Here is a 12,279-nt window from a genome sequence, read left to right on the forward strand (position 1 = left end):
ACATGTGAGTGCATGATGAAACATAAATTAAATCGGAGCCACACACATCACTGCCAGAGCGCAAAATAACACAGCTGCTGTGGAGACAGTTCCACAGTGACTCAGATAGGTAAGCACAGGGTACGTGGGACCAAGGGATTCCACAGAGAATCCAATAAGCACTTGTTGTGAATGTTCCGAGCAGCATTAATGACAATAGCCATAGGGTGAAAGGACTCAAATATCTGTCATCTGTCACCGGGGAATGGACCGTCACAACACAGAGTACACGTGCAGTGGACTATTACTAAGCCATAAACAAGAATACAGCACTGAGGCGTGCCACAGCATGGATGGACCTCAGGAACGCCTCACGGAGGCGTCCTAGGAAATATTCAGAAGGGTGAATCCAGAGTCAGAAAACAACTCCGGTAGCCCCTAAGGGCCCGAGGAAGGAGGAAAGGGGAGGAGCTGCTCAAAGGGCCGGGGACTTTCTTCTGGGAAAACAAAATATTTTGAGAAAAGGTGGAGATGGTATTGCATACCATTGTGAATATGCTAAAGGCCAGTGAATTGTACACTAAATTTAAAATAACTTTTTCCTTTTCTTTAGAGACAGAGTCTTACTATATCGCCCTGGGTAGAGTGCTGTAACGTCACAGCTCACAGCAACCTCAAACTCTTGGGCTTAGGCAATTCTCTTGCCTCAGCCTCCCAAGTAGCAGGGACTACAGGCGCCCGCCACACCACCAGGCTATTTTTTGTTGTGGCGGTGGTGGTAGCCATTATTATTGTTTGGCAGGCCCGGGCTGAGTTCAAACCTGCCAGCTCTAGTGTATAGGGACATGTAGCTGGTGCCCTAGCTGCTGAGCTATAAGCTCTGAGCCTAAAATAACTTTTATGTTACATGAATTTCAACTCAATAGAAAAAGAGGAAAAAATCCATTCTTCTAGGTAAAAAATAATTTTATAACCCATGGTACAAATTAAATATTTAAGTAGAGGTAAATTTTGGTAAATGATTGGGGGAAGTGGCAGAGAGCATGAGCAGGATTTTTCCAGTGGATACTCACTTTTAAGTATTGAAACACGAGTCTTTCAAATAATCTGTGTCATAATGAATTAAGCATCTGTTTTCTTCTTTGACAATTGCTACAGTAAAACTGAAAGTTGAAATCTACTTGGGATAGATCAGAAAATAACTTCTCCAAGTTTACACTGCCTTAACTACTCCAGGATTATTTTTAAAAATAGAATATAAATGTGAATTTAAATATAAAATCTGGTATATAGGTATCAGGACTAGGGAACAGGAGAGCATGTATTTATTAGCCATCATCTAAAATCCCCCGAACAGTGCTAAACAAACATAATACATAAAATTCAAATGACAACTTGATTGCCTATAAAAAATGGTCTTAGTTCATATTCAGGTTCTATCAGATGAGGTACGGTGGTGTTTTCCCACAGAAATTTGACATGAGCTAGAATGCAACTAAGTTTTCTGGTAACCAGAAGAATGCAAACGGAGAATGGCAACGAACCAGGTAAAATTCGCTTTAATAATGTATTTTATTTCACTAATTATATCCAAAATATTATCATTTCTATGTTCAATTAATTAATACACATATAAAAATACCAATGCTGTATTTTACTTTTTTGGTAGGGTCTTCAAAATCTGGTGCCTACTTTATAGCACACCACAATCTCTACCAACCAGTCCTCACCAGCTCAACAGCCACACTTGGCCAGGCCCTGCCTTGTGGACAGCACAGGTGAGTGCTCTGATTCAATCACGTCCGTGTTTCAAAGTGGCTAGTCCGAGGTTATTCTTCACTAAGACTGGAGTCCGTGAAAGTGAAGGCTACTTAATTGTGTGGGGAAGCGGAGGGTGGTGGACAGACCTAGTTATTCTCAGCCGTCAGTTCAGCCTTTAACAAAAGGCTGTTCCATCCAGGCCCCGCAATGTGCTTGCTGTATTCCAGGTGGCTCCTCTGTCTCTGTCATCTCTGTTAATAAACCTGCAAAGCAGAGCAAAACTCCACAACTGGACTTGAATTCATTATCTTCCACTCACACATTTGACAAGCTGCTAAAGCTGGCACACACCCCAGCTTATTATGAACTTGCACCTTTGGCTGGTCAGAGAGCCCTCCCACCAGCCAGCACCACCGTCACGCGTACTCTGCATTTGGCTGCCCGACAGCCAGTCAGCCATTCAAGGTCCGCGGCTCAGTGATGAAGGGACCATGTTTGAATGCAGTGAATTTACGGGTGCTGCAGGTTACAGAACATATCAGCGGAGAGAATAGGGACTTAGATATGTGACTCTTGAGATTTGCTAACAAGCATGAAGAGGTAGGAGACTGACACTCCCGCACAAGGGCACCCCGCCGTCCCCCTGCAAGGCGAGGTGCCTGGTCCCCTGCTGAAGCCGCTGCTTCTGCTCAGGGCTCCATCTCAAACACGCAGAAACACGAGGCCCACATCTTTTGAAAATGTTGTTAAATTATGTTAGCCTTTTAAAGCTCCTTGAGAAGGTAGGAAAACCAAGTCTGTAACTTGATTTGTTAATGGAAATGTCCAGAGGAAGAATGGAAGGGAAGGGATGCCAGCTTGCTCGGCTCCGAGGCTGCCACGGGCCACACAGAACAGAAAGTCACAATATCGCGAGGGCCGTGGCTCTGCACAATTGGCCAGAATTTCCCTCATCACCGTGTTTCATTTTAGGACTTTTAAGACTTCATTGCCTACTGCTGGGCCTGAGGGAGGGGAAGATGATTTCAAGGAAAGCCTTCCCAATACTTTGGTTGGTTTGTTTTTATTGGCACTGAGGTTACAGAGCTTATGACACCAGAGATTTGACCGAAGCAGGAAAACGTGATGAATTTTCACATCAGATTTACAAGGTTGGGAGCAAATGCCTAGGGTGGAAAGCAGAACCCTTCCAAATCACATCCCCCTCCCTAAATGGGAGATTCCTTAAGGACGGGAGAGAGGGAACTATAACCCACGTGGCAGTGTCTTCTTATTACCTAGAATAACGTGGATCCTCTCTCATTAAATGTGAGCGCACAGTGTGCCTTTCTCTATAACCTGCTTCCAAGCTACGTGAGTTCCAAAAATGGAAAATCTAAGTCAGACAGAATCTCACCCAGTGAACAACTTTTCAACTATGACACATGGCTGTATACCATAAAATCACGTTAATTTCTTTTCAAGATGTGAAACTGCTATTTCAGAAGGAAGGGTCTTAACTCATAGATGGTTTCCTACTGATCGGTATCTCTGGGGGAACATTCCCTGCTAAACACATCCTTCCCCCTGCCCTCCTGCTTACCCGTAAGAACGTGGTGGGAAATAAAAAAGTCAGAATCAGTAAATTAGAACAAAATTGAATAAATCTGCCCATGAATATAAACCCTTTATAACCATTCCCCAAAGCTGAGGTCATGGCTTTTTTAGAATTCCATATATAGGAAGGACCTCATACATAATCCTATGTAATCCTCTCCCTCTTTCTTGCCAAATGAGGAAACTGAGCCCCCCTAAAGAAGTGATTTCTCCCAAGTTACACAGGGGTGGACCTGGGCAGAGTAAAAAGTAGAGTCAGTTTTTCTGACCATGAAGTTATTGCTTTTTCTAGTTCAAACCCAGAAGGTACGAACAGACATGTAAAATGCTGAGCCTGGATTAACAAGAAGGACTTTTTTTCATCCCAAACAGCTAAACTCGCGGGCTTTTGCTCTGCCTTTGATCTCAGCCAATTTTCTCTAGACATTTGCTCTCAATCTTGGCAGTGAATAAAAATTATCAAGAGCTTGTTGAAAATACAAATCCCTGGGCTTTTCTCTCAGACATAATTATTTGCTGTGAAGTAGGAGAGGAGAATCTGTCTTCTCCCCAAGTAATTCTGATTATTCTGATGTGATCTGCATCCCGGTGAAGTTCTGGGAATCTCTCTGTCTTTATCTCTTTTCAAACTTCAGAATCTGCAGCATGTCTGGAAGTGGCAGGTTGAGGCTCAAACCTCATTCAACTTACGCCACTCAAAATACACCAAGAGAATAAAACCATAATAATGACGACAAGCACAGAAAAAAGCAGCAACACCCCCGTAACATGCCACAGAGGAAGGGACGTGGTCAGATGGAACGGCCTCCATCACGTTCAGGGAGCCCTTTCTTCTACCTTGGATTTTTGGGTTCAGCTTGTTTGGAGTTTCATGCATGACAGTAATACCAGCAACTACCTTTCTTTCTTCAACTCCTATCCCTTACTCAAAATGGCTTTAAAAATAAGGAAATAGGCTTGGCGCTTGTGGCTCAAGCGGCTAAGGCGCCAGTCACATACACCTGAGCTGGCAGGTTCGAATCCAGCCCAGGCCCGCCAAACAACAATGACGGCTGCAACCAAAAAACAGCCAAGCGTTGTGGCGGGTGCCTATAGTCCCAGCTACTTGGGAGGCGGAGGCAGGAGACTTGCTTGAGCCCAGGAGTTGGAGGTTGCTATGAGCTGTGATGCCACAGCACTCTACCCAGGGGGACAGCTTGAGGCTCTGTCTCAAAAAAAAAAAAAAAAAAAAGGAAATAGAGTAACTCCCATGACATAACTTGTATGAATAGCATCCAGGAAGTGGCCGACTCAGTGGCCTGATAATGTCACACATGCCCAGTCTTTCTGCAGGTTCCTCTCACCAAGCTGAGTTGGACACTTCCAGGCCTGATGCCCTAGTGGTCATCAGTGCAAGGTGACGCTGGATCATGTAACTTCATTCCTGGAGACCGATGGCAGGGGAATGACACGAAACTTTGTACCAGTGTAGCAGCAGCTACTTTATGGACAAATAAGTTGAGTCAACAGGCATCTGATCACAGATCACACCATCCCCCTGATGTCAACTGAGTGGCATCCTCTCAAAATTCATGTGTGGAAGCCCTAACCCCCTTTGTGATGGTATTTGGAGAGAAGGCCTTTGGGAAGGAATCAGGGTTAGATAAGGTGAAGACACTAGAGCCCTCAGGATAGGGTCAGTGTCCTTATAGTAAAAGGAAGAGATGCCAGAGCTCCTTGTCCCACCCCCCATGTGAGGACGCAGTGAACGGGTGGCATTCCATGGCCCCCTTACTGGTGGGTCTTCACAAGGCACCAGATCTGCTGGCACTTCCCAGCCTCCAGAACTGTGAGAGATAAATACCTGTCATTTCAGCCTCCTGAGACTTTGGTATTTTGTTACAGCAGCTGGAATAGACTGAGATCTCCCCCATTGCTCAGATGCGGCCAGTCCAGCAGAATGGGGCCATGGCTGGTTGAGAGCTGGATTTGGCAGTGGCTTCAGGTGCTGTTGAGGGCCTGGGCTCCTGGGATGCCATGTGCCTGCTGAACGGGATGCTGTTTGGTGCTCTAGTACCTGTGACATACAGGTGACGGGTCCCCAGCAGCTAGAATACCTGAGCACAGTGCCCAAAAGGTAACGGTTTGATTGGTTTCTCTCCCCGTTGTCCTTATCGCCACGTTTATGGGAGGTGTGCTTCCCTTTTCTGCCACTCTCTGTTTATCCTGTTAGCAGACCTGATGTTCCAGTAGGAAGTCTTTTAATGAGGGCTGCTGAGACCCACTGAACTGGACACTGCCTACCCTCTCTCCACGGGGCCTCCTGGTGCCCGTGCACCAGCACAGCAGGACGGCAGGACATTGGGCAGCCCTGGTGTGTGCTGCCAGCACTGCTGGGGACTGCTTCTCAGCCCAGTGATCCCTGTTAAGGGTGTGACGACTAAGGCTGAGAGCCTCAGGGATGAAGGTAGGGTCACCCCACCAAAGAAGCAAACCCATCACTCCAACTGTTGCTAAGGGTGAAGGAAATGCAGACAGATGGGGAATTCCCACCATATCCTAAGTCCAGCAGGTGCTGAGGAGGAAACGTCCTCAATGTCAGTTGTAGCCTCAAGGTCAGCTATGGCAGTGAAGGGTTTTCTTCATCCTCTTGACTTAATTCTTATCACACATATGGCCAGCTACCACCTTGAGGTGGACTTTTCCATTGATGGGACTTTCACCTTTCCTTCAGGGAAGAAATGAAGGTGGTTGCTATGACCAAAAAAAAAAAAAGAAAAATGGGGCTTGGCCCCTGCAGCACAGTGGTTATGGTGCCAGCCACATACACCTACCAAGGCTGGTGGGTTTGAACCTTGCTCGGGCCAGCTAAACAACAATGACAACTGCAACAAAAAATGTATCTAGACATTGTGGCGGGCACCTGTAGTCCCAGCTACTGGTGAGACCGAGGCAAGAGAATCGCTTAAGCTGAGAGTTTGAGGATGCTGTGAGCTGTGATGCCACAACACTGTACTGAGGATGACGCTGTCTCCAAAAAAAAAAAAAAAAAAATGGAAAAAAGAGGCTACACTGCAGCCCTTCATGGGATCTGGGTACAGCGGGGCTGCCACGAGTTCAGAGTAGAGCAGGCTGAGGAACTCACAGCCCCCTTTCATGCATCTGTTAGCCCTGGGTCAACTGCTCACCCCACATAGCGGCATCCAGGGTGCAGCACACACCCTGGAAACATGTCTCTCATGCCCCTCGATGTAGCTGTCACCAAAGATGACAGGTTCTCTGCTGCTACTGAGCAGGAATCCCACTGGGACCCAATCAGGGCAGATGTCTGGGCAGCCCAAAACCTCCTTAGAGAGCTCTGGCCAGTAGGAAGTAGGACTTGGGGACAAATTTTCCCCTCCCCTAATAGGTGAAGCTGTGGACAAGAGTCCCCCTGACAGCTCTGAAGACGGTCCTTTGAGACAGGAGAGGATGTGGGGTGGCTGCTCGGTAAGGGGTCACTTGTGTTTCAGCTCCTCCGTCCTGTCTCTGTCCCCTGTCCCTCTCACCTGACATCTTGGAATGTTCCTGAATTACACAGATTTGCTCTGAAACCAATAGAACCAGGGAGCATCTCAGTCAGAAACGTTAAAGAAGGCTCTACCTGAATGTGAACTTTGGCAAATTGCAGAGAGATGGTAAGTACCTACCTGGAGTGTTTAGAAAGCATGAAGTGACCCTTCTGAGTCAGGCCAGTGTGGCCCACTGAGCAACACAGGGCACAGCAGGGCAGGCCCAGCACAGCACACCGACCAATTCGCTACCCGGCCACTGACGCTCAGAGTCTGCCAGCTGCATCTGAGGACCTGACAAAGGACCTGATGACAAAAGAAAAGTCTATGAACAGGCCTGGGGCGGCAAGGCCTTAGTTTGAAGGAATTTGCAAGTAATAATCTGACCAGTTAGTCACTCACCTGCCCTGGCCATACATACAAGGATATGTGAAGTTTTATATACATATATATTCAGATTAATTTTAGAAGCTTAACATACAATCTATGGTGGTACTCCCTAAATTTCTCAAAGTCAACTTATTCATTTTTGCATCTTCAGAACCTGAGATCAATTAGTGGAGGGTTTAACTGGTTAATAAATTACATTTAGCCCTTTTAAAATATTCTCAGGGAAGGCAGATGAGTACCTCATACCTTTACAAAATAACATCTCAAAAACAAGTTATCTGTCTTCGGAAAAGATTCCTGAACCAGCTGTTTCAGGGAAGCAGAATGAGTTCGTGCTGTGGGGGAGGGAGCTGGCCCTGGCTGCTCGACTGCCGGTGATTCTGGAAGGCGATTTCTCCAGGCGACCCGGGGAAGCCATCTAGTGTGGACACTGTTCAGGTTAGACAGGTCCCCAGCGCAGCTCACCTGAATGAGCAGGTGCATAGGTGAATCGTTGCTCCTCTTCTCAGCTACGCCCAACAGCACTTTAATTTTGATGGTCATTACTCTACTCATACTTGATTAAAAGAAAATCTAATTAAATTTCAGCAGAAATATGAGTACAACCATTCTGTATTGAAACCCCATTGCCTGCTTTTATGCCCATACGTGTATGACAGAGAGTGTATGTGTGAGTGAAAAAATTCTGAATTGGCTGTCAGGAGAGTGTGTTTCACTTTCTGGCCCAGCCATGAACTATCTGATCACCTGCGCATCGCTGAGACTTTTTTTTTGTTTATTTATTTTATTAAATCATCATTGTGTGTATTAATACCGTCATGGGGTGCAGTGTGCTGTTTTTATATGCAATTTGAAATATTTTCACCAAACTGGTTAACATAGACTTCATGGAATTTTCTTAGTTATTGTGTTAGGACATTTATATTTTACATTTAGAAAGATTCACATGTATCCTTATAAGATGAACTGTAGGCGTGATCCCACCAATCATCCTCCCTCCACCCATTCTCTCCCCTTCCCTTCCCTCCCCCTCCCCTTTCCCCATATTCCTGGGCTATAACTGGGTTATAGCTTTCTTATGAAAGCTATAAATTTGTTTCATAGTAGAGTTGAGTACATTGGATACTTTTTCTTCCATTCTTGAGATACTTTGCTAAGAAGAATATGCTCCAGGTCCATCCATGTAAACATGAAGGAGGTAAAGTCTCCATCTTTCTTTAGGGCTGCACAGTATTCCATGGTGTACATATACCACAATTTATTAATCCATTTGTGGATCGATGGGCACTTGGGCTTCTTCCATGACCTAGCAATTATGAATTGGGCTGCAATAAACATTCTGGTACAAATATCATTGTTGTAGTGTGATTTTTGGTCTTCTGAATATGAAGTAATTGGCTGCCCCTATGAAATATGTCAGCATCACCTACCAAAAGTTGTTGTCACAATTAAATGACATAAAATATAAGAACTGCAGAAATGAGGGGTCTGTGTGTGCACAAAGTAACTCTTACTCTAAGAAATGTCATTCTCATCCCTGACCGGCTGCCACACACAGCGCAGTAGAAGCTTTGTTATCTTGCGCACACCATGTCTGACCTCTCCACACTCAGGTTCCTCATGTGAGATCAGGACAATGGCACCTGTGCTGCTCTCTGAGTGCAGAGTCAGCGCTCAGAGTCTCAGCACCACGTCTGGCTTCCGAGCTGGCAAGTCACGGCTGGCTCTTGGAGCGGGGCTGGCGCGCACGGCCTCCGAGGGTCTTTCAGGTAGAATTGCCAGCCTTTGGATTAATGAAATTACAGTCAGGGCTGGTCGATCATAATTCGCTTGTGGTTTACTCGTCCAGAAATCCCCATGTGGTTCACATCAATGGTTTCTTCATTTGCAGCGTCCAGTCACTGTGGACGTGTGTTTCTCGGGGACAGAGGCTGTTACCACGGCATTGGTTTAAATGCTGGATTTGTATTTTCCTCATGCATCCAATCACTCCCAGACCAGCGGAATGCTTTAAGTATATCAAGTAAATAAATCAAATCATTTCCTTACCATGTGAGTCAAGGGCTGAGGGACTGGGCGTCTAATTTACTGCAAATCCGGAGGGATTATTTGGATTTGTGAAAAAGCAAAGAATTTTTCTGCCCTGATCCTGTGCAGAATAGGGGCAGCGTAGGAGATTCAGAGCCTCCCAGCACTAACTCTACCTCTCTCAGCAGCATTCTCAGCACTGTGTTTACCTGGGTCCCTTTGTTTTCTTTTTATGTTTTCTTTCTCAGAACCGAGTAGCTCCAGGCAAAGCTAAACTAGACATTCTTATACACTCTCATCAAACAGCAGGACCTAAGGGGTCTGGGCACACTGGAGGTCACTGATTCTCCATGAAATGCTGGGCTGGAAACCACGGTGCTCTCCCTGATGGCAGAGCTGGCAGGGCGCAGGGCAGTGGCCAGTTCTCTGGACACGTTGTACAGGTGTTAAAGGTATTATTCTGGCTTTATAGACAGAGAGACAAGAGGATTTCTTCCCCTGTGCTTTTGTCTAAGGAGACACTCACCCTCTTGAAAGGCAGAGTCCAGACTGCTGTGATCCCCTCTGTCCACTCAAGCCACCTGTCCTACAGTGAGAGGGTAGACCTCAGCCCTGCCCACCCTGCCCCTGGCCTGGCTGGCCCTGAGCCTCCCTGTGCATCCAGGCCGGTCTACTTTAATCTTGACTCCATCTCTGGCTTTTGTTTCTAATGCCAGTTCTACACAATTCCAATCTAGAGTCTCTCTCTTACCCAAGATTCAGTTTTCAATTTCTACTTAGTCATCTGAGTCTTCAGATCCACTAAGCCCCCAGCTGCAGTGGTCTGGAACACACTGTTTTGCCTTGAGAGACCCAATGCCTCCTTGGGGAGGGTGTGGTCATCCACCTCACACAGGCAGGTCTCGTGGTCCCACTGATCAGTCATGCTCCTGTCCCACAGCTGCAAGGCAGGACCCTGGAGTTGGGTTTAGACCAGAGCTGAGTTTTCCCCTGGGATGTCGTGGTAGGACTAAGCAGGACTCTTGTTACACTCAGAGTGTGTGAGCACAGGAGGTGCAGGCCCCTGAGAGAGAGGAGCTGGGGGAGGGAGAAAGAGGAGGGATGGACAGGGAGAGGGAGGGATAGGGAGAGAAGGGAGAGAGAGGGACAGGGAGAGAAGGGAGAAAGGATGAACAGAGAGAGGGGAGAGGGATGGACAGGGAGAGGGAGGGATAGGGAGAGAAGGGAGAAGGGAGAGGGAGGGATAGGGAGAGAAGGAAGAAGGGATGAACGGAGAGAGGGGAGAGGGATGGACAGGGACAGGGGAGAGGGATGGACAGGGAGAGGGAGGGATAGGGAGAGAAGGGAGAGAGAGGGATAGGGAGAGAAGGGAGAGAGAGGGATAGGGAGAGAAGGGAGAGAGAGGGATAGGGAGAGACAGCCTGCTCAGAATAAAACCTCTGCCCAGCGCTGGACTGAGATCTACCGTCCCCAGGCTGTGTGTAAGCACACTGCACAGGGTTGTATCTTTTCATACCGTGTTTTGACAGTTCTGATCCCTTGATCTTTATGTTATCCCAGTGAAGATAACACAAATGTCTTCACTTTTATTTTCTGGGGGAAAATTCAATTTACTAAGATCATATAGGCAGTAAGCACAAAAAAAGGACTCGAACCCAGAACTTCGGATTCCAAATCCTAGACAATGCTGCTGTTTTTCATGCCCTCGCCTAAAAACGCCTGTGTGTCTACCTAACGAATTCCTCCCTATTCTCTGTATTATTGTTAACTGTTAACACAACGGGCTCTGGGGGAACTACTGTTATGGTTTTGCATTTTTTAATACCTAGACCCTTCACTAGCATCTAGTAAATAGTTCGCATATGGGGAGTGGGGAGAGAAAAAAAAGAGTAGGAGGAAGAAGAAAGAAAAAATAATATGAAGGAAAAAATGGAAGAAAGAAATTTCAACATTATATCATATTGGCTTGAAGTAGTAGTTTAGTTGGCACAATATGTTTACTTTACAAATTTATGTAGACTTCTAAGCAGAATAAGAAGCATTTCTGTGATCATATTTGAACATTACATATATATATAAATGAGTACATGTGTCTATCATATATGTATGCTCGTACCCTGACAACTAAGCTCTTAGTTTATTCCATGAAGAAGCTTTTCTTTGATTCAGTCCTCGTATCAACATTTTTGTGAATAAAGGATAAATTTTACAGCCCTCGGTCTTTGTACCAGATACACAAATATCCATGTTTTTGCCTTGCTGTTCAATCTGTTTTTTTAAGAATCTTGCAGCCATGTGCTGCTCTCGATCTGCATATGAAACCCTCCCATGGGGCGGCACACATGCAGGGTGGTAGGAGAGGAGGCAGGATTCCCTCCACATTTGGTTTGGTTTGGTTTGGTTTGGTTTTAAGAAACTGGCCAGGGCGGCACCTATGACTCACTGGGTAGGGGGCCGGCCCCATACACTGAGGGTAGTGGGTTGGAACCCGGCCCCGGCCAAACTGCAACAAAAAATAGCCAGGCATTGTGATGGGTGTCTGGAGTCTCTGCTACTTGGGAGGCTGAGGCAGGAGAATCGCCTAAGCCCAGGAGTTGGATGTTGCTGTGAGCTGTGATACCACAGCACTCTACTCCAGGCAATAAAGTGAGACTCTCTCTAAAAGAAAGAAAGGAACTGGCAAATTTAGACATCACAGCCTTCCACTGAAAATGGAGAATTTTGTTTTCCCAAAATTTGACTCTTCCTAGAAGCAGTGGTTGGGTTTTGCTCGTAGGTGGGATGGAAAGCTGTTTCAGTGGCTGTCACAGAGGGTCTGGGGCAAGGACCAGGTGCGTGCTGCTCCTCCTTGTGGGACACGTGTGTGCAGCTTTCAACCCGCAGAGTGGCTGCGTAGATGTCCTCTGAAAGTTTGCCATACTCCTCCTGAGTGCTTCCTGGCCCCGCAAATGCCTTGTCCTGGGACTATTTAGCACATTTTGTAAGTCCTACATTT

The sequence above is a fragment of the Otolemur garnettii genome, unplaced genomic scaffold, assembly GCF_000181295.1.
Source record: "Otolemur garnettii isolate 467f Iridium unplaced genomic scaffold, OtoGar3 scaffold00139, whole genome shotgun sequence".
In the NCBI taxonomy this organism is placed as follows: domain Eukaryota; kingdom Metazoa; phylum Chordata; class Mammalia; order Primates; family Galagidae; genus Otolemur; species Otolemur garnettii.